Source organism: Tachypleus tridentatus, chromosome 12 (assembly GCF_004210375.1).
Source record: "Tachypleus tridentatus isolate NWPU-2018 chromosome 12, ASM421037v1, whole genome shotgun sequence".
NCBI lineage: Eukaryota > Metazoa > Arthropoda > Merostomata > Xiphosura > Limulidae > Tachypleus > Tachypleus tridentatus.
Genome location: NC_134836.1, coordinates 8,833,981 through 8,858,860, shown reverse-complemented (window position 1 = coordinate 8,858,860; position 24,880 = coordinate 8,833,981). Strand labels below are relative to the sequence as shown.

The 24,880-nt window shown below is 31.7% G+C and overlaps 1 long non-coding RNA gene across 1 annotated transcript; it reads left to right on the top strand.

Annotated features, from left to right (window-relative positions):
* The first annotated feature begins 353 nt into the window (after positions 1-353).
* Positions 354-7,154, top strand: LOC143234731 (uncharacterized). Its single transcript, XR_013018779.1, has 2 exons — positions 354-6,019; positions 6,903-7,154. It is a non-coding gene; the product is annotated as an uncharacterized LOC143234731 (long non-coding RNA).
* The last annotated feature ends 17,726 nt before the right edge of the window (positions 7,155-24,880 follow it).

Genomic DNA, 24,880 nt, shown 5'->3' with positions numbered 1-24,880 from the left:
TGGTAAAATGTCTACTTGGACACACACAGAAGAGAACTGTATCTAAATACTCACACAGTGCCAATTAAGATAGAAATAAAATGGACTTTATTAAGTAGAAGTTAATAGTTGAAGAAATATAAGTGAATGAAACTTTATTACAATTATCAAATGTAACATATCACTAGTTTCACTCTATACATTGCAATTTTGCGAAATATTAGTGCATTTCAGTTTAATATCAAGTTATTTTGTTTTATCTTTGCTTTCTTTAAGTTGACATATCCTACGTCTAAGTTAAATGCCTGGTTTCATTTTATTTTTATAATTAGGAATATTATTATTAATATTATTAAACCATCAGTTTGATGGTACTTAAGTATTATTTTGATATTCTTTTAATTTTCTTGCAGTGACTGTTTTAGTTTACTTTGTTTTGTTTTACTTTTTTTACTTGTAGTTAATTCATTCTATCCTTTATTTTGAGTTAGAAGTTGATATTCTGATATGGTACTTCAATGTTTAGTGCCACCCTCTATATGCAAAGCTTTTTCTTTACATATGCCACAAGCCTTCTACTTCCCTCTAGTGGAATCCAATGCTTCCAACATGTCTTTCATGTAAATCACCGTGTGTTGCTTCTCTATCAATAGGAGTACAACATACATGAGCATGCAATTCCCTCTATACACCTCTACTGAACTATGACTTCTCATTTGGTGGTGTTTGTACTCAGATGTTTGTTTCAAGTTTCTCATTTGTCTTTATTTTTATTTATATTACATCCAGGTTTCTTCATACTGTTTCTTCACTTTAATCTAAATCCAATTTATTGCATTTGCATTGTTATTTATACTTTTGATTTTCAGTTGTTTCTTCTTACTTATGCATTCCAAAGTTTGTGTTCCTACTTTGAGGTCACACCTGCAGCTAGTGCTATGCCACAGGCCTCATGCATAGGAACGTGAAGATCTTGTTCCTACAGGCAACAACTTACATTGGTTATTTCCACCTTTTAATCTTATTGTGACTGTATATCATCTGAAGAGTCATTTTGGCACTCTATGGTCTTTTGGGACTCATTTCTCAAGTATGTGATGTTTTATCCCTCGACCATAATTCCGATGCGCAACATTCTTCCTTACTACATGACTATTCTTCCCATCTCGGATTTTTTTCCCCTCCCCATGTACTTGCCACACAGTTAAATAATGGAATTAGCATTTCTCACCTTTACACAAGCTTCAGATCAGTGTACCCTTGCATATTGTTATGCAGATTGCCCCTTTCTAGACCAACAGTTGTGAAATTCCATTTGCCTGGGTCTGATTTAAGTCTGAACTATACCCAATTTCCTCCTTATTTTACCATCATGACTGTTTCATGATACCTCTCTCCCACCTGTTTCTTCTCTGAGATTCTCCATTGAATCCTTAGTGGTTTGAGGAGGGGAATCTTCTGCCTTTTTTCCTCCACATTGGCTCATTTGTCTTCTTCAGCTCTGGCTTTATGCAATGGTTTCTCTCTTGTTCAGACATTTTAGGTCTTGACACAACCTTAACTCACATCAGTTTCCCATCAACTTCATGATTTATGTATGGCTCCATTTCTATGTCATAATGTATTTGACATGAGTCCTGAATCCTTGGAGTTTTGAGTTGCATCAGTGGAACAGCAGTCTACCCTTTCCAATATTTTTTGCTTGTTTGACTCAGTTAGAGCCAAGTATGGCACCTCTTGCAGTTTCCCACCCTTTCCCTTCTCAATCCTTGTCTTTCCTTCCATTTTAGAGATCTTTCCTCTCATCAGGCCTTGTCTAGTGTTAATTCATTCTGACGAGTGGATGGTAATAGTGCATATCAATCATCAAGGGAGCACAGTTCAAGATATTTCTATTTTCAAATGTTGGATATCGTATTTTTGACACACATACACCACATTAATCTCATTACATGGCACATTCTAGGTGGTTTCAATCTTGTAGCAACTTGTCTTTCCTGTTTCAAGAAAAATTTTCCAACTGAGTGGCCCTTAGATCCCCTCATCTACTGATGGCTTTGTAGTGTACAGAGTTTCTCCATGTTTATACATTTGCCATAGTCCTCAGTCATTCATTTCCCCTCTTTTGGTTTCTGGTATCTCATCTTCAGACACTGACTGTTGATTCCTTCAACCAGAATTGGTCCCACAATTTCCTGTACTTTTAATTTCCTATCAGGTTACTTTATTGGATGGTGTCTGTCATCCCTACCACTCTATACTGAACCCTTCTTACTGCTTCCATAATTACACTAACTGCAACTTTTCCCTCCTGTATTCCTCCTCTTGGCTCCCTCCCTTCATTAACCTCAGTCACCAGTTCTTCATCCAGCCATTCATTTTCATGCCTGGCTTTTATCTGGTCCTTGACTAGGAGATGAAATTTCTCCTATCAAGTAGTTTTCCTCTTGGATTGTGGTCAGACAAATAAGTGTTTTTTTAAAGTATTTTCAACAACCTTAATTGACTGCACTCAGTTATCAAATTTAAAGTTGAAAAGGAAAATGATAACAAACTTCCTTTCTTAGATGTTTAGATGACCAAAAAAACACAGAACCAGTCCTCACGGTATACCATACACTGACAAATTTTTAAGTTATGTTTGCTTCTTTTTGTGCCACCATAACGGGATAAAACTTTTATTATTTCTTTATTTTTTTCTTATAGCATATAGAATATGCCATCTGACAAGGCTTGAATGTGAGATTAGAAATATCTTTTCTATTTGCAAAGAACATTTTTCACAATATTGCATTACAACTTGTCATCTCAAAGCAAGAAAAACCTTGTTCCATGAGGATAAAGATCAGTCAATGATAATAGTAAACCACTATACCCAATTTCCTCTTTATTTTACCATCACGACTGTTTCATGATACCTCTCTTCCACCTGTTTCTTTTATATTAAAGGAGAATAACTTTAGAATCATATACAAATGTCTGAACATCAATAAAAATAACCTAACTTCAAACAAAAAAACACCTAATTATAAAACACAAGGCATTTATGTCATATATGTAGGCAAAACTGGAAGAATTGTTGGCAAGAGATTTTCTGAACATAAAAAAAAGACAAAATGTGGAAACCAAAACAATGCCATTTTTATTCACTTGAGATATTCTGGCCATCAAATCAACAAGAATTACAAAGTGGATAACTGCATAAAAGGAAGGATCATTGAAAGTTGCTTAATCCAAACCCTGCCTAATTTCAACACTTCCCAAGGCCATTTTAAGCTAAACAACTTCTTGACCTCCTGTGTCCTTAAGGGAATTCCAAGATCAGCAGTCACATAGGCATTTGTTGAATAGTTTTTTTCCTGCCAGAAGACAACATGAGACCAAACAGGACACACGAATATATTGAAACTAGTTTCTTTGATATCAAACTTCTGACAGTTCTTTTGGTTTACTGTGTTTATTCTCTAATATTCTTTTATGTTTCTTACACAAGTAACTTTATGCCCACATGTATCTAAGGGCTATTACTCTAGTAAGTAATATATTAATTTCGCATATACGTTCAAGTTTGTTGATTTATCTGTTTTGATATTGTTCACACCTATTGCCTGAGTTTCATGAACTAAGGTGACATACATTTGACAAGATCCATCTCACCCAAAAATTTCTCTAATGAAAGGAAACCGTGTGTCAAAAGTCATTGTTATTTGATTGCAGTTATTTATTAAGCAGCTAAATAATAACCAAAATACCTGTAAAAATATTATGAAAAGTGTATAATATATGAAATTATTAGTATTTAGACAAGTTATGATGATATTTGGTAGTTATTAAGAAACAAAAACATGAACCCAGAGCAAAGTATTCATGGAAGTGATTAAAACAGGGTTTAATAATTGAGCATAAGTTTTTGTTTAGGGAGTTAGCTAATACAGGACTCACATATTGATACACATCATATTCTTGAAGCTAAGGTAGCAAATTATGTGCAAAAATCTTTATATTGTCTATAGATTTTTAGCATTTAGGACTCAAATGTTTGAAAGTTTTAATTGAAAAATTAATTTATTTTAATAATTCTTATTAATGGATAACAGTACAAAACACGAGTAATATCAATGCTCATTTTCCAATTCATTATCAATTCCCAATAATAATAAAATATTAGAATGTATCAATGCATTTAAACAATTAAAACATTTCTTACACTAGTTTATTAATGGTATTATATTAGCTTTCAAACATTTGTTGATTTATGTTGTCATAGTGACTGTGATATTCTGTAGTATCTAAAAGTTCCAAGACTAGTTTATGCAACATACTATATGATGAGTTATAACAAACGTATAAAACTAACAACTCCAGTTTAGTAAATCAAATATAATTTTAAAACTACTACACATTACTTCCATGATGTGAAAACCAGACAACAAGGCAAAATAGATGTGTTAATAATATAGAGAAACATATACAGATATGCAGTTATAATTACTTTCTTAGTAATATTAAATGTTAATTCGGGCAGTCACATATATATATATATATATATATATAAAAAAAACAAGCAAAATACTTATTTAGCTTTGTGATAATGAGGAAGTATGCTTGTTTTAACAATGTGGTTGTATTAATTCTAAGATGGTTAAGAAAGAAATTGAGAAGTTTAAAAAAATATAAGGTTTCTCAGCCAAATAATATTTCCCCAAGGGTTTTGATGGAGGTCAAAGATTGGATATGGGTGCCACTTACTACTACATTTTATCAGTCCTTGAATAGTGAATAGGTAAAAGATTTTAGAAGCTATCTAGTATAACTTCTATTTTCAAGGGAGATGATAAGAATTGTCCCAGTAATTATTGACCCATTTGTCTTGTACCAGTTATGAGAAAGGTTTTTCATTGAATAGTCTGTTAAAAGTGCTTTCTGAAGTTATTTTAATAAAGTTTAGCAGCCCAGCATGGCCAGGTGGTTAAGGCACTCGACTCGTAATCTGAAGGTCGCGGATCGAATATTACAAATAATACTATGTATGAAAGTAAGTCACAGCTATACATTTTTACATAAACCATATTCCCCAACTGATAAATTGAATTAGTCATATCTTAACTTTTTCACTCAACTTTCAGATCAAATTCTGCTTGAATTGTTGGCATTTAGATACATCACCTAAACTCCTTATAAGGATATCAAAGGCTCTTTTTGTTCATTTATCTTGAAGATATTGCTGGAAAGCAGAAAGCCATAAACATAAATTAGCATTTTGTAAAAACAAACAAGTTGCATGAAGTGTGTGTTTAATATTTTAGTCTGACCTTGAAAATATTGTAATATTTTTAAAAATAGTTCTAAAGGAAAAATAAATAATCAAAATACTTTCATTCTATTGTAGGTTTTCTATAAAAAATAGGATTTCACAACACTACAGCAGAAGGTTTACAAGAATGTAGCACTGCTAAATGAATCTTACTGTTTATATTTTAGGAAGTTAGTTTTGTATTTTTTCCTGACTCCTTTGGTAAAAAAAAACTCGTTAAAATGTATATTATGGTAGAACGTATTATGTTATCTAAGTTTTAAGTTCTTTATTTCTAAAAAAAAACTACAAAAAACTACTTAAATCTTCAGATATATTCTTGCTGTGTATGTATGTTCTTTCGTTCTTGCAGCACAGCAGAACCTCATTCTCTCTAAAGTCCTTCAAAAATTAATATTTAAAACTTGTGCTTACACATTACCTGCAAAGTATTTCAGGTTTCAAAAAATCTGTATTTTGACAATTTTGTTTTTCATATTTTCTTATGTGGATAATTATTTATGTATTGAGAAAATAATCAAATGTGAAAAGTGTGCAAAATGTGTAGGAAACTTAAACATCAGGTGTATACAACTGTGCAGCAGCCTTAATCTTCGGGTTTATACAGCTGTGCAAATTCTGTAACAGTCTTAGTCTTCAGGTCTCTACAACTGTGCAAGTTCTGTAGCAGTCTTATTCTTCAGGTCTCTACAACTGTGCAAGTTCTGTAGCAGTCTTATTCTTCAGGTCTGTACAAGTGTGATACAAGTTGTGCAAGTCTTTTTCAAAGATTTTTGAAAATCTATTATCAATAATATATTTTACAAAAATTAACAGATATCACTGACTTTGAATACTTAAATCAAAGAGTAATTGTTCAAGCATTTTACTCTGAGTATTACTGGAAAAATATAAAACTGTTATATTTGGATGGAAAACAGCATGAGTCAGAATACATGTTTTCTAAAGGCAACTAGTATGGGAATTAAAACTTTAAATTACTTCTTTCCTTGTTGATCAATCATGATTTGATGGTCATTTTTATACACTACAACTTCCATTGTGGTGAATGCCATTCCCCTTTTCTGTTCATTGTAAAAGTTTTAAATGGTATTCTCATCACTATGAAAATATGTATTCTTTAACTCATTAGTGGCTAATAAAATACACATGGCCTTTATAAATTTATGACACTTGTGATGTGTTTAGGTCTTGAGATTTATATACATGTATATATACCTATTTCTTGAACTAACAAAACTCTTACACAGAAATAAGTGTTAGTTAAAACTTATAAGAAAATGCTTTACAAATTTAGTCAGTTGGTATACTCATAAATAGTTGGCTGACGTTTAACCCTTTTGCAACAGGTGGCCCTTTCCTTTAAACACTTTTCTGCATAAGCCACTGTGTTCCATTCAAAATTTAATTATACACCTTTATTATCAATGTATGTGAATGAAATTGACATTATAATGTATATTATTTTTAGATTTTGATTAGAAAGACGTGATTAAAATAATTTCATTCTTTGTGTGCAAAATACTTATAAAAGTTTAGCAAAAACGTACCAATTTTTGTGAGAAACACACATAATGACCATATGTTTTGTTGCTTAAATGTCCAGCAGATGATAATCACATTCACAGATATTGAAAGGAATAAGCTCACTTATTTGATACTGAAGACTGCATATAAGGGACAAGAGAAGCTGTTCTCATCTATTGACAAAGCAATGTTTTGTTTGTTGGTTTTTATATCCCAACATGTATTAAATGACATTTTGAAGATTGTGTTTATTAGGTAAAAGACATTAAATATCAAAATGCTATGTGTAATTTGTATACTCCTTTTAATGTAAACACACTTTATTTTTCAAAGAGAGAGTTGTCAGAAAAATTATTACATTAACAAAGTTTTGCAAGTAACTGTGGTGAACTTTGTCATGGAGGAATTAGAAAATATCACTTTTATTTTAAGTTACTTAAAGAAGTATTGATGACATTTGAACTAATTTACAATAAACTGAAAAACGTTTTGTCAGTCATGTCAATCCCAATAAGCCAAACATTACACACTGTTTTTTAATACAACAGAAAAATTCCTTTTTTTAAGCACAAGATAATGATAAAACTGTGGGAAATATTAAAAACTACACACTGTATGTTATCTATGTTGTCCGTCTCACTTTGTTAAGGAGAAGTGTGATAAATTATTTTTCTTTTGATGAATAGAAAAGAGTTATATGAGTCAGAAGTCTAAAAAAAACATGGAAAATTGCACTCCAAACTGAAAAAAACGCAATATTTAAAGTGTTCCATACAAAATAGAACAAAATGTTAATAATGAAGGAACTAATAAATAACCTTAAATTAAACTCTAAAGTGCTTCAATATATTTGACATCAGGATAGCTTACAAACTCAAGCTTTTTAAAATTTGAACAAATCTAGTACTTTTGTTAGTGCATTTTCTGATATTCCACTAAATTGTAAAACCTGAGATAAATAATTTAGGGCTAAAGAAGCATGTTTTCGCAATATATAACTTCCACAAAATTTTATATTTTTGATGATACGTTTTCAAAAACTTCCTACAAAGAATATTACAAAGACAAAGAAGATCAAATGTGAAGTGTGATCTCAACTAATGAAAATTTAAATTGAGCAGAAATATAATTATTGAACCAAACAATTTTTCATGATTAGTAATCTTATTAGAAATCTCAATAGTGTTAATGTTTCAAAATCTGCTCCATATTATCAAGGTATTAGTAATTTATGCATCACATGTTAAGTTCATTTTTATGTGAGCATTCCATTCTGCCTGTTACAACACTAATTGTAAAGAACTTCTATGAAATGACTCATTTTCTTTGTAAAATAACACAGAATTGTTTTGTGTGGCACTTGTTTTATTACAAAATGTATTCTCAAAGTTATGGACTTTCAAACAATTTGGTATATCAATAATTTGGTAAACTGTACTTACAAAATTGACAAAGTTTATATGAACTTCACTAGTAGAATTAAGAATATATGGACATTTGACACTGCTCTTGTATGAAGATTTGTGTGTTCTGTTATATTTATTAATTATTATTTTTAATAATTTTGAGGTACATCCAATAAAACATAGATTTAACGGACAGTTGGTAGGTATGCCGATACTTGCTACATATAGTATTTCTTTAATCTTATCACAATCAGTCATGGATCAAAGGCTATGCCATTGCATTCAAAATTTTATTGAACTACTATTTTATGAATTTATGTCAATACATTTGGAATCAAACTGAATGTTTTAATTAAAATTTTAGTTTTATATATCAGATAATTTCTTAATTTAAAAGTAAATACTAAAAGAACACACCTAAATATAAAACACTGGTTCAAATTATATTTTCTTGCAATGGCCAAATATAAAGTCTGTCATTTTATATGAATTAGAAATTCAAATAACCAATATTAATAAGTTAGAGTATAAAATAAGAACCTTGTATATTTTCTACTTGATGAGATGCAACTTGTGTTCTGAATCAAACACTGATTCCAACTCATCTTTTGAAAATGGTCTCTTATATACACTTACTTCAATATATGGCATGTGAATAACCAAACAAAAGCTCAAATTGTCTCCCTTGTAGCTTTCTCAGCCATTTTAAAGTGCTAGGAAGCCATCTAATTCTTTTAAACCGAGACTCCAAGCAGATAGATTGTATCTTTAATTTACTCAAAATTACAAATATTCTTAGACAAAATACAGCTTCGAAACTAAGCTTGTTAAATTATAGTTGAATTTTATGGCATCAACTTAGGTATTTATAATTTTTTAGTTATTTCATATGTATATATAAAACCCAAAAACAAATTTAATTCCACATCTTCTATGTGTGAAATTTGAAAAGGCTTAACAACCTATGACAAGTAGCAAACGAATACAAAGGTAATCATAACTAGCAGATACATATATATATATATAGAGAGAGAAAGAAAATGTGGCAGATATTTTGGTTTAAGACCTAACTGGTTCCTAGCCAGGGCTATGGGTTAGAGTCAACTGGGGCACACAGAAATTTACTTCCTTTTAACCCTACCCGTGATTGGACATTAGGTTAATCTACATGAAAAACAAATTGTGTATTCATGTATGCAAATACCCATACACATTACTGACTTATGCATTAGCAAACAAACTGTAGTTTTGGATAGCAGGCAAGCAAGCAAGCAGTGGAGAAAAGGCTGACAACAGGCACATTCTGGTATACAAAGACTAATCACTTTTTAAAGACTAAAGGTCAGATTTATATTATTTGATATGGTAACACGTATGTATTCCTCGTCAATGCAACTTCTGTAATGTCAGTTAGGCATCAGTGAAAGGCATTGCAATAAAAATAATAGATATGTAAATATATAATGTTTAGATATTTAAGCTACTTACAGTAAACAGATATGTTTTGCTGTTATAAATTGAAGTCATTCTAGAACGAGAAAATAATAATTTACATTTTTTCCAAATTTTTTATGATTGTTACAGGATTGGTCAAATTGACAGATCTTGTATGGTTAGGATACAGAAAATAATAGACAAAATATAAAGTTTTACTGAAAACAAACATTTGAGACATATTTAGAAGGTTTTAGAGATTACACAGATAATATTTGAGATTTTTGGGATGAAGAATAGTTTTTAAACACAACATAAAAATCATTTTGCATTGGACTAGTAATGAAACAGACCCGATATTTTCACAAACAAATTTTTAGTAAAAATACTTATTTTTTATGTACAAAAGACTTGCAGTCTTTACTGAAAGTATGCATACTGCTTCAAGTGATAGTATTAATAACTTGACTCATGTATATTATACAGAGCCCATTTTGAAAAGGTTAAACCAGGATAAGCAATCATGAGCACACAAGCAAATATCTTGAGGAAGTTTATGTAAAGAATAAAATATCAGGTAGAGATGTTTATTGTACACATTACATGATGTACTTTAATAAGTTACTCTTTGGCATCTCTTCTGAAATGAACAAAATTCAAAAGAGTATGGGGCTAAACATTTCTTAGTCAGTCAAGGGCAACACGGAGTAAATCACAGGCATCAGGATTCATGGAACAGACTCTCAGAACAGTAGAAAGGGTTTAATAAATAAAGTCACATGACATAAAGTTAATGAGTTCCAGTTTCCAGTTCGACTCAGGTTTGCCACGAGCATCAATAAGATGCAGAGATAATCGCTCAAAGTTGTTTATTTCAACTTGCAAAGCCCATGCTTTTCTCATGAGCAACTTTAACTTTATTTGGTTGTTCCAGATTTTGTTGATGGCAAGAACCTTTTCATCTTGCACCAAATGGGCAAGCAACCAACATTGTCCATCCTGAAGCACTCCAAGGATAAAAACATTTACAAAACACTGTCATAAAATGTGGTAGAAACATATGATATGAACGTAATGTAAAATTTTCAGTGCAATGATAAAGCATTAAAATATAAATAAATAATTCTTAATTTACAGCAAAAAATATTTATCGTACAGTAAAATTGCTGACTTCTGTAGGTTTCTGTGAAAAACAAAATCTTTGAAGAGCTTTGTTAAGGTTCAAAATATGCACACACCGATACATTGGACCAGTGAAATATCAATCTAATAACCAAAGGCTAATATATTTATATATATCTATATATGTACTAACACAATCACCTTTTAAACAATTTAACGGTAAATTTCCAAAAATAGTAAAGAATAAATAAAAAAATGTGCCTTGGATCATAGTGCAATAGGATTGTCTGGTTGGGTTTTTAAAACCTTATTTTGTCATTCCATGTATTATTTCAATTAGGAAAATTGCATTGCATTCGTATCTAATCGAAGGAGACTAACTGCAATATATTGTTGACAAAAAATTTTGTCCCTTGCTGGTACAGCGGTAAGTGTACGGATTTAGAACTCTATAGTCAGAGGTTTGATTATCCTCGTTGGACTCAGCAGATAGCCAGATACGGCTTTGCTGTAAGAAACACACACAAATTTTTGTTTTTTTATGCAATGGGTGAATTCAACACAACAGAGAGTTTTAATTAACCGCATAATTATTTTCCACTTGATACCGTCATTCCTAAACACAAGAAAAGACTGTCACCGAGGAAAGCGCTTTCGGCTGTTGTTATTTTCATAAAAAAATATTAAAGGGGAGATATTCAATTCGAATCAATTTATTCGACATGGTACAATAAAATTAAAACCAAACAACAACAAACAGATACTCAAATATGTTCCTCTTTTTATGAGTTTTTTCCGTTCATGTTACTATCATCGAAATACTTCTTTCATTTAGCCGTCTCCTGCTACTACAGCAATAAGCCTACAGAGTTACAACGATAAAATCAGAGGTTAAATTTCTCTCGGTGAACTCAGCAGATAGTCTGATGTGGCTTTGCTACAAGAAAAACACACATTCAATTAGTCGACGGAGGAGGTGATGTTTTTATTTCGTTTTTTGTCAATTACCTTTGCAGAAAAAAAATGTTTTTAATAAGCTTTTCTGTTTATTTTTTGAATTTCGCCTAAAGTTACACGAGGGCTATTTGCGCCAACCGTTCCTAATTTATCACTGTAAGACTAGAGGGAAGACAGCTAGTCATTACTATTCACCGCCGACTCTTGGACTACTCTTTTACTGACGAATAGTGGGATTAACCGACACATTATAACGCACTCACGGCTAAAAGGGCGAGCATGTTTGGTGCGGCGAGGATTTGAACCCGCAACCCTCAGATTACGAGTCGAACGCCTTAACCCATTTATCATAAGATTTTCTTAGATTTGTTTTAGCAAGTACGAATACTGACTGGTAGATGTTGATATCGAAATGATATTTTAGGAAAGGCAGGAAGGGAATAATTTTCCTCTAATATAGTCTTAAAAAATAATTATGTTGATATGCAGTATATTTTTCTGCGATTAACTGTTCAAGAAATACAGAGCGTGACAGACAAATAAACTTGAATATTGTATATATATATAATTTATTTGTATGTGTGTGTAATTTAACTGATGAAAATATTACTTTTATAGACATGTTTTTACATTAGTTTTTGACTAAAGGTTGCTTATTTTTTATACTTTTTTATTCTAGGTGGATATGAATCACCAATAAATGATTTTTTTATAAGATTATTTCCGCGTGTTCATGAAAGTTACAGAATTTTATTATAATGTCTTATTTAATTATAAATTACACAGACCTGCGATGGTTTTATTCTCATTAATATTTTACATATTCTACAGCAGTTACTGTACTCTGAATCCGAAAATCATACCAATTTTTCTCAATTGCTTACAGATTTTTCACAAAACGTAACATGCACTTTTACTGAGCCAATCATTTTCATTGAAACTGGGTCATATTTTGTTATGCTTAAAATGTTGTCAACCCCTGTCTCTAGATTTTGCTAGACCAATCACAACGTGAGAGTTTTATCGATCGTTTAAGAACGATGTTTTAGTATATAAACAATCAACAGACCACATTCCACGTCATTTCTGGATGGTAGTTGTTTGTCCGTGGATTTGGACATTATTTTTTCTTTTCAATATTATTTTGTCGTCGCTATGGCAACAAGAGGTTGCGTAAATAACAAAAAATATATTATACTATATTTATGGTAAATTCGTTGTAAAGAAATAAAGCAAAACATTACAGAATTCGTCAAAAAAGCCTATTACGCATATTTTGGAATAAAATTTGTAATAAATATTGTCTTCACTTTTCTTCAAATGCGTCAAGTCCGTTTATTTCTCATGCAGCTTTAAACTCATATTACTTTAAAACTTTTCTACTGTTATTAAGTGAACTAAGTCCTCTCTCAAATAAATTAGTTCACTTGAGAATATCATATTAGTAACTTATTTTGGGAAGACATTAATTTAAAACTTAAAATGGAAAAATCAAAGGTTTATTGTCAGAATGTTTCAGTAGAAATGAAAACTGAAATCGCTAGAAAAGATGCAAAACAATTTACTACGTATTTATTTTCATTTTAGTTTAGAAAAGTGAACGATTCTTTTCATCAATTTTTCAAAAATGTTTGTATCTCAATGTGTTCGATGTATAAGGATCAGAAAATGGCTTTGTGATGTGAGAATGCAATGGATTTATTATTATGCTAGTTTATTTCCCTTAGATGTTCAGTAGACAGCTCGATGTGGCTTTGCTTTTAGAAAACACACCCCAATGATGTTTCTGGGCCTTCTCACATAAGGGGTAGGTGTTACTCAGTGACTGCTTTTTGTTATGCTTTCCAGCTTATATTTAGGAACTGCTATGCCTGGGCCGTAAGGACCTCTCACCTAGCCGTTTATCCCCCTTTTAGCATATTATTAAAGGGATTGGCGCAAACCTATTGAAATTAATTGAACAATTAAGAGATGTTTCATCGCTCCTATGATAAAACATCTGAAGCTGACTTACGTAACGATTAGACATAAGAGAATATATTTTCAATTTTCGCAATACATAATATACTTATTTTAGTAATATTAAATTAATATGGCATAAAATGTTTAAAGAAGTTACCGATATAAAATATTATTATTACAGTCATTATATTTTTAGTATGATTCAATGGTTAGACAGCAGTAAGTCATCGTGTTTACACTCAAAGATCAGAGGTTGGATTTTTATCGGTAGACACAGGTGTTTAACATACTGTGACAAAACACACAAGTATTTTTAATAAAATATCTATTGCGTACATACAGTATAATATATTGTGTTCCAACACTAGCGGAGGAAATAAGAACTTTTTCAAAATCCTGGGGATGCGAGCCACTGGTTTCGGCTCGCCTTGGAACGATAGGAGATAGGACGTTCTTTGTCTGGCTCTTGTTCAAAGCGATTTAGGCTTAAAAGAATTTGAATTGAAAATATAAGAAGAAGCATTTAAATTTATTATATATCTTATCAGGACAGCACATTACTTGAAGAAATCACAGAGGACTGCTGAAATCGGGAACAAAAGAGCGGGAAACCGCAAAGATAACAACTACGGGTCCAATAAGACCAGCAAAAGAAATGGCGGGAAAAGCCGTTACGGCTCAACAAAAGACTAATGCAGGTAAGTCAAGCGTAACTGGTGGCAACGATATTAATAATTCCCCATTGCTAACTCTTTGTACTTTGGCAAAAAGGGAATTAAGTACCGTTAAAAAAACAAAAAATGTCATTAAAAAAAAAAGTAAAGTTAAGCATAAATTAATTAAAGAAATTAATTCTTCGGAAAACTCAGAATGTGAAGAAGAAGCAGTGACGGCTACTAATACTGAGGTAGAGGTAGCTACCCCTGCAATTAAAGTAGGGTTAAGTCCCAATAATGTAACGGTGAAAAACAGTAACACCAAGGATGTTGATAAACATAATAATGAAGAAAAAAATGACAGTGATCAAGAATTGGAAGACCAAGACTTTATCACTGTCATATCAAAAAAAAATATAAAAAAACAAACTAACAACCAACAATAATACAGTGACAAAAACAAGACCACCACAATACGCAGTTATAATAGAAGGCATTCCGGGTCAATATAACCAACCCCTGCTTGCCACAGAAGTAAAGAGATGCAAACCAAATGTTAACATAGTTAACATTAAGCGTTTGCCTAGAGGTGGAGTACTGGTGCAAGGGCAAGATGTAGTCAATCTTAACCGACTACTTAAAGAATGGCCAACAGATGCCTTTAAACCTGGAAATATCAAAATCCACCTTCCGGGAAGTAAGCCGCAACCAAAAGCAATAGTGGTAAGAGGGGTTCATCAGACGATTGACCTGGACCTAGTTAAACAGGCACTTGACGAACAAAACATACCACACACCAAGACAGAAAGAATTATTTCTAAAAAAAACCACATACACCTACTAACCTCATTAGAATAGACATTGATGACAGCTACAACATTCAAAATCTAATAAACAATGGAATATTGCTCTGGTATCAAAAATACCAAGTTGAACAATTGAAAACTCTGGCAATTGTTGTAACACAGTGTTACAACTGCCAAAGATATGGACATGTTTCAGCAGCCTGCTTAGCATCACCGAGGTGCTGCGGATGTGGCGAGGAACACCATATCAATCAATGTAAAAAAGAAAAAGAAACGCCTAAATGTTGTAACTGTGGTCAAACCCACACAGCAAATTATAAAGGCTGCAAAAAATATAAACAAATAAAGCAACGCATTTTTCAGATCAGAACACCAACAGAACAGAATCAACCGAAAACAAGCAGCTTACCTGAAACAAGCACATCAACAGAACACAATAAAACAACAAAAATCACATATGCAGAAATGTTAAAAGGAAAAGAACCACATAAACAACAAGTACAGAAGACTAATACACAAAATAAGAACACATTAACACAAAAACCAAAAGAAAACATCATCACCATACAAGAAACGAATATTAACACAACAGACAAAGCAAGCCTGTTTTCAACAGTTTTCAAAAAATGTAATAACTGATTTTATAACAGAATATACTAAACCAAACCAGACAACTAACTTTCTAGAACTACTGATCACTATTACCATAAAACACGTCACACCTCATATACCCTACATTATAACTACACTAACAGGTTGCATGCTCACAGCATAATGTTCACAGTAGTGTATATCAACATCCAAGGTGCAATAGCTTCCAAGAAACATGAGATCGAAGATCTAATAGAAGAATTAAACCCCCAGATTATAATAAGTGAAACTCTAACATATAATAATAATAGATTTAAAATACCATATTACTCAACTATTAGAAAAGACAGAAAAAATAAAAATGATGAAGAAAAAGGCATTATGCTGCTTCATAAAGTAGACTTATCTGTAGAAGAAATTGAATTAAACAGTAGCAATGAACATGTTACTGTAGATATCTTCCAATCGAATAAAACTAAAATAACCGTAGCAGGAATTTACTGCTCACCCAATAAACAATTAGATACAACTTTACTAAATAACATCTTTTCCCACAATCAAAACACTATAGTCATGGGAAACTTAAGCAGTAAAAATGTTTCCTTTGGATGCCGAAGTTCTAATTCAAATGGTAGAAAATTAATACAATTTATTGATGATAATAACATAGCTTTATTGAATGATACCACCCCAACACATACATGCTATTCCACTAACTCTAGTGACATACTAGATCTGTGTATGTGTACATATAATTTAAGCCAGAAATTAGTAAAATTTCAAGTGGGAAAAGATGTAGATAGTGATCATCTCCCAATTTTTTGCGTCTTCGATCTCACTCCCTATAAAAATATAACATATAGGAAAGAAAAATTTAATTACAGTAAAGCAAATTGGCAATGCTATAAACAAGAATTAGATAATCTGTTACCTAATAAAATTATTAAAGAAGTTCAAACGCATGTCGAAATGGACAACTATTGTCAAACAATCACGGATTGCCTTCAGAAAGCAGCCAAGTTAACAATACCAAAACAACAATCAACACATGGAAACCCACCACAGAAATAATCAACCTAATAAAAAAGTGCAGACAACTGAGAAGACAGTACATGATTACAAGAAACAGAGAAACGAAAACACAAATAAACAACATTAGAAATCACATCAGAACTGAAATAAAACAACAAAAACAAAATAAATGGGACAATTACTGTAATAAACTAAACGACATAACTGACCCGAAAAAATTCTGGTCACATCTTAAAAGATTCACAAATGAAAACACAAACACAAAGAAATATCCTCCACTTGAACATAATAACACCATTGCACATACAAATAAAGAAATAGCCGAAGCTTTCAAGGATCAACTCCAAAATACATTTAAAACTCACACAGGTCCAGATATGAATACAAACTTCTACAATAAAGTCACTAATCACATAGCAAACAATAAACATCAATATGAACCAATATTTCCAGTAAACATAACTGATACAAATACAAGTTCTAACACTGATTATGAAAGCACATTACTAACAAAGGAAATATCCCTACATGAAATACTAGAAGCAATAAAAAAACACCAAAAACAAAGCACCAGGAGAAGATGAAATACAAGCTATTCTCCTAAAAAACAGCACTCCGAAATTGTTTGACCACCTAAATCCACTATTTAACTTATCGCTATCCTCAGGATATATTCCAGTTTCTTGGAAGCTAGCAAATATATTAATGTTCCATAAGGAAGGAAAACCAGCGAATAAACCAAATAGCTACTGACCAATCAGTCTGACCAGCTGTGTTGGCAAAATTCTCGAAAGAATAATAAGTAATAGACTCTCCACATTCTTGGAGATAACATCAAAATTACCAGAAGAACAGAATGGATTCAGAAAATTTAGACAAACGACAGATCATTTAATAAGATTAACCGAAACCATAATAGATAGTTTCAACAAAAAAGAATGTACAGTCGCTTGCTTCCTCGATATCGAGAAAGCATTCGACACCGTTTGGCACGATGGTCTAAGGTTCCGAATGAATGAAATGGAACTACCGCGAGGAATTATTCGCTGGTTATCTAACTTTTTGGAAAACAGAAAATGTAGAGTAAATGTTGAAGGAACATTTTCTGAATACTTTACTCCACAAGCTGGTGTCCCACAGGGAGGGGTGGTTAGCCCTATACTCTTCATCGTGTATGTAAACAATATGCCATTGAAGGATCCAAATCATGGATTCTCATCACAGTTCGCAGATGATGTGGCAATCTGGAAAAGTGCTGCAACACCCACGATAGCAGCTACTAACATACAACCTCAACTAAATAGAATTAGTGAATACTGTGAAAAATATAGAATTAAAATAAACAGCAAAAACTCAGCTGGTACTCTTTACGAAATCGACAAAACACAGAAAACAACAGCTAGAAATATATATGAATGGCACTGTACTCCAGATTACCCAATCAGCAAAATTTTTAGGTCTGACTTATGATTCAAAATTAACTTGGATCAATCATGTCAACGAAATTAAGAATAAAATTTGGCGAAGAACCAACTATGTTAGGGAGTCTAACTGGTAAACACAGTGGAGCATCTACAGATAACATTTTGAAAATATACAAAACATATATAAGACCAGTAATAGACTATGCAGCTCCAGCGTGGGTAACTGTAAGTAATAAAACAATCAAAACCAAACTACAAACAATACAAAACACACTTCTCACAACAGCATACAGAGTCCCGAGATCAACATCATCTAAATTCATTCACAATTACTCGAACATACCAACCATATCAGATAGACTCCTAAATATTACAATTAGATATTTTAACAAAAATTGGATGAAAAATGATTTATTATGCGAACTAGATAGGTACCTCGTACATGATGAAGAAAATCCTAAATACCTCTCCCCAATTAACATATATTTTAAACATAAAGAAAAATAAAGTAAAGTAAAATATGTATGTATAAAAACTTTAAATCTTATATTTATAGTTTACATATTTATGTATTTTAAAATAATAATCAGATAAAATAAATAAATTGCCACCAGCTAGCTTGACTACTGTGAATAATAGACTATAAATGGACATTGCCCTGAAAAGGACCTAACATACAAACAGTTAGGGAAAATAAGTTCAGGAAGGAGGAAGAGGTCAAAGTAAACCTGACCCTCCAGGGCAAAATACCCAGATACCATTGGAACGATTGGTTTCAGCTCTGTGATATTTGGGGTTAACGTAAGCTTAGCATGTTAAATCACGTAATAATGTAATTAATGATTGCGTCTACAGCTAGACGAAGCGAAATCTTATCTGAGGTGGTGCATGTGAATTACTGAAGTTCAATAGGGCTACTCTTTTCTTCTTGTACAATGTACAGGTAAGCAAAAGTTTAGTTGAACCTCATAGTAATTGGCTAAATTACTGAAATGTACTAGAAGTTAGAAGAGGGTTAAATCCCTGGTAAACTAGTAGTTTCCTAAGTTTGCAATGTTTCTCATGTTTTATAATAAATGTGGACGGAAGTGCGGCAGCAAACACTTTTTTTCATAATCTACAGCTGCTCTAAGTGTAACAGAAATAATCTGGCCAGATTTGGGAAGGCTTGCGAACATGTTTTGCTGCCAAATACTGATTATGAATTAATTTCTACTAAGAGGATGTACATAATTTTCTTCCAAATCCTTTTAAGTTTTAGATATGTAGTATGTGCGAGTTTTGTTTATTTGAATTTCAATTTGTAGTCGTTTTTTTCAATAATTAGATCTACCAGTGTAGTGGTAACCTTTATAATTTGTACTTTGTGAACAGGTCTTATATGAGGTGTACACTGGACTGTGTACTTAATTAAGTTTAAGTTACAATTACATTGAATTATTTATCAGTGGTATATTTAGGTAGGGGCTGGAGGGGACTCAGCCCCTCTGACCCATGGTATTAATAGGAGTCCATTGATAATTTTATGTAAAATTACATTGGATGTAAAGCTCACAAAAACTATTAGCATCTGGGCCACACAACCTTAAATCTACCACTGTTAATTATAGTGCTAGTTATACTGCACTACTAGTACTAACATTACTAGTTCCACTATTTTAACACTCAACTTGTGTGATTTTTTTTAATAACCTGTTGTATGGGTGTGGCATATTTCACTGGTTATACTCTCTTACTAATTTGGTAATAAATAACCAAGAGTTTTTCCTAGAGTCAGGGTTTTAAACTAAGTGAGATTGGAAAACTGCTGTAGTTACTTCTTTTTTAAAAAAAAAACATTGGTGATAACTGACTTGAAAATGTTGGGTCAATTAACCTAACTTCAGTAGTGTGGAAAATTGTGAAAAACTTAATAAAAAATTTACAAAATTCATTTAGTGACATAACATAAAAAATATTCAAAAGCTAATGTGGATATTCTGTGTATAGTAATGTTAAATTTCTTTGTTAAAGGATGTCACTTATTATCTGGCCTATGGGAAGGGTGAGGATTAGTGTAAAACTATAAAAAAACATAAACATCATATTGCATGTATTAAAATATATATTAATTGACCTTGCATACTTTGATCACTGATACTGCTTTCAAAAGAGGTGTTAGTTTAACTTAAAGATACTTTAAAAGTTTACTACAGCATTTAGATCATTAAATTTAAACATTACAGTAGTGAAGAAAAATATTTTCCATACTGAATTCAATCCTAGTACCTAATGTTTTTTGTTATTATTTCTGTAGAGTCATGTTTCTTTAAAATAAATAGGTAATAAAATAATGTTAACACGTCAATTTTTTATTATTATTATTATGTATTATGTGGTAGGCAACAGCAGTTTTATCATATTCCCCTTTTAGGTGGAAGTATAAAGTTGTATTAAAATTTGGGATGTATGTTAAGTACACAAATTTTGTTTTCTTTCTTATTTTATTTAATTTTTAAGTAACATTTTGTTAATTTTGTATTTTTTGAACAGTGCAATATTCTTTAAAAAAAATTCAATCCTTTGGCAACATCTTCGTCTGCAATTCCTGTAAATTAATGTATCTAAAAATGATAACTGATTATCATACTACATCTCAAATGTAATTTAACACTTGCATCTGTACTATTTAAAAATTAAATAACTTAATTTAAAACAAAGTATTTGTGTTTTCTCCAAAAATCCAATCTAACAGGTAAATGTAAAATAAATTTTATTAAAAGTTTTTAATGTCATACAATATTAACACTAGAGGGGAATTATCCATGAAACCATGATTTTGCTCACAACTATTTTCATAAACAAAACACACAGATATTAATAGTTGTATCTTTTGTGGACTGCTATATCCAGGCAAATACAAAACACACAGATATTAATACAGTAGTTGTATCTTTTGTGGGCTTCCATCTCATCCATTTTTTTGGATCCTAACAAAACGTATTGTGACCGTAAAAGAATTTTCTGATGATACATTTGTCCATTGAAATGTGGCTTCAAAAGAAATAATGATTTTATCTTTTAAACTGAAACTTCAATTTAAGAACAAAGTCAGTAGAATTTTTACCTATATAAGAATTTAAATCTACCAACATTGAGAGTCTGTCACTTAGATAAATACCTAACAGGGTTATATTAATTACTAACAATAGTTGGTTGAAAGAGTAGACCAAGTTTATGCAGCTTAAGTAACCTAAAATCTCAGTATTCAAAGGTATTATTTTTAGGTAAAATTGATTATTTTTTATCCATGTAATGATCTTATTTATAACTTCTGTACTTATATTTGATATCCAACATTAAGTAAATCACTTTATTTGTGTTCCATTCTTTTAAAACTAGTTATCTTTTGAACTTGTGATATGATCTATAAGTGTGTCAGCCCTATCTTATTCCTAAAAACCCTTATGTGACATGAATATCACAAACCCTTTAGTTTAGAATTACAATCATTACAGTAATAAAGATCTTTTATATTAAAACACATACCTGATATATTATCAATAACAAATTTACAAAAAACTATTCAATTATGTCATGTGTTATCTTTTAATAATGATCCAAAAATAATAGTGTTGCAAGAAAAAATAGCATATAAGGATAATCACATGGGCACATGCTTCTATTGACAAAATTAGTGTTAGAAGGAAAAAAAAGGAATAAATAAATAACATGTAGAATGACTGCCCTCTTTATCCATGGACAGTTTAACATAAAAGAAAATTGAGACTCTTAACAAAAGTTTTAAAAGAACTTAAGACGCATGAGAAAACACTTAACTGAATTTGGTATAATCAGTGATGACGAGAAACCCACTTGTTGAGAAATATATATGCAAATATATGATGACGATGACCGAAGAAGGTCGAAACGTTGTTCGCTCTTCTATGTAAAGTGTTTTCTCAGCCCAAACGAGCCGTTTTTGCATATATATGAATTTGGTATACATGAAGAAAATATAATTAACATGATATTAAAGCTAGAATAGTTCCACCACATAAATTAAAAAAAAAAAAATGTTAAAATTGAAATGGAACAAAACTGTTGGTTAGAAGTTTTGACTAATGTTATATAATATTTAAGAAGTTAACAATTGACAGCTGTTATAATAAATAAATAAAAAACAAGTCATACCTACAGTCTCTCAGATCCTTCCTAAGAGCAATGACCCATTTTTCAATTCACCTTAATCCTACCAGCACACTTTAGGGCTTTTTTGGCAATCCTGGTCTATAAATGCCACAACGTTTTCCTGTATAGCATTTGAGGGGTTTCCCTCCTTCTAAGTCAATCTTCTTACCTATTGTACAGGGCCCATATTTCAGTCCATTTTGTGGCCATCTTTGGACAGTGCTTTTTCAGCACCATTATCTGCTCTAATATTGGGTGGTGTTTCATTACCCTTGGAAGCTTTATCAGGAATTTTACTCTTGTACTTTGGGAATAGTTGCAACATCTCTAAGGAAAGATCTTTCTAACAACTGGAGCATAGTCCTTCTAGGATGCTGGGTTGTCAGCATCCAGCTCTTTAACACAGAGGCTCTGTTGTTCATGGTCTATAGCATGGTTCTCTTGTTGATAGTTGACTTGGATCTTTCATCTTCAAAGACAGTTGTGTAGTTATTAGTAACTGCAGGACTAATCAAATTACCACTATTGTGAGTTCTTCCATGTTGGAGGCATTGCCAAGTAGTCCCTGTTCATCTGTGCCTTCATGCATGATGTATCTCAGGTTGCTTGTCTGTGATTCTGGCATCAACAGCCCTCTCACTTAGAAGTTCCAAATGTTTCTTAGTGGCCTGATAAGGTAAAGTGGTCAATAGTAGAACAGAATATTGGGTTCACCTGCCTTTAAGCTGAAACAGATGTGGTTTGGAGAAAAAATAATTGTTGCCAAAATTTGACCTGCACTACCCAAATATTCAAGTTGAAAAGCAATGTCTGGCCAAGTTCTAACATTAAGGGGTTGTAGCACTTGGCTATAACCTTGAATGAACTACTTGTTTTATTTAGTACATGTTTCATTAATAAATAAATTATTATTAATATTTGATAATCTAACCAGCTATTAAACATGATGTAGTTCACCTTATGCGCATTTAGTAAATCAGGTTGAGTTAAAATTTAATTTAAATATTAGAGAAACAATAGGGTTTAAAAAATTGAAGATATTGTGCTGAAGGAAATAAGTACTTGACATGTTTTGTAAATTCTGTGTGTTTTAAAAGTCTAACACATATACAAAAGTATAACACATAGAATGCAAATGAGTATGCAGCTGTATAAGTCTTGAAGAAATTTACTCTTCACTCTTGAAGATGGTGGCATAAGAATACTGAAACATGTAGTCATTATAGAGCTGAATGCTATTTTAATTAATTATTCATTTTGTAATTATTTAAGTATTGTTCACCTTTTAACTGCTTTTAGGTAAGTATTCTGTTATTTTTCTCAACTTGCCTATAGCTACCACAGAGCAAACTTCAGTAATTTACCTTAATTGACAAGTCTGTATTTCATAGCAATGGTGGTGCCATATATGAGCTGTTTAACTCTCATTTCTACTTCATAATTCAGAAAATAGAAAAAGAAATTGCAGGTAAAATTCAGAAAAAAATTATACTTTTCTTAAATTAATATTAAAAATGCAGAAATTTTTAGACTTCATTGTTAATTATATCCATCATATTTTTTGCAAAGCCAGTAAGCATCAGGTAACAGTTCACCAGATCATCATTCTTCATAGGGTTTCTGCATTAGTTTCACTGAGGTGTTTCATGATGTTTTTATCAGGAATCTCATTCTGTAACTAAGAAAGTAAATGTTCACAACAACCTTTCTATTAGTAGTAATCTAACTTTGTGACTATTCTAATTGTAAGATATTGAGTAGTGGGCATCAAATGTACTCCACACATTCTGTCAGACTTCTCTATTATATATTTTCGATAGCAAGAAATGCTATTTCATTTCAATCGTTAGGTGTGCAACCTAATAATCATCCAAACTAGTACTGACAAATAATTTTCATATGTACTGATTGTGAGTCAGAACTGGCAAATACTTTTATTTTTTCTCACTTTTCATCTGGATCATGTAAGTATCTGCTGCATCCTCTCTACTGTCAGGTGGGTTGTGATGTCTCAAAACAGCATTCTTGTTTTCCACAGACTTCTGATCCAGTTATTACACCAAGGACTTGTTTATTACATATGGATGCAGATGCAGATTATTGATTTTCTTCACAAGCTTTCACATGCCTTGAATCTACTGTATTTCATATATTAGGGGACTAATTTATCAGAATACTGGGTATGAATCAATCCAATCATATCCCAGTTACTTCCATGCTGGTGACACATACCACAACCATACCCAGTCATGACAGAAAAATGTCCATTCTTTCACCATCTTGTCATAATATTTCTGTTTTTGGACCACCTTTCTCAGTTTCTGTCATGTGAACTTGTGCATTGGACAGTGAAATTCTCTGCCAATCTACAGATTCATGGGGCAGTGTGGGACTTTTCCTCATGGTAACAAACATATGTCATGTTCACAGGGTGTGATACTTCCTATCACAACAATAGTAGCTTTGACAAACATCTTGTAACTCTTGTTCCATTGCTCGA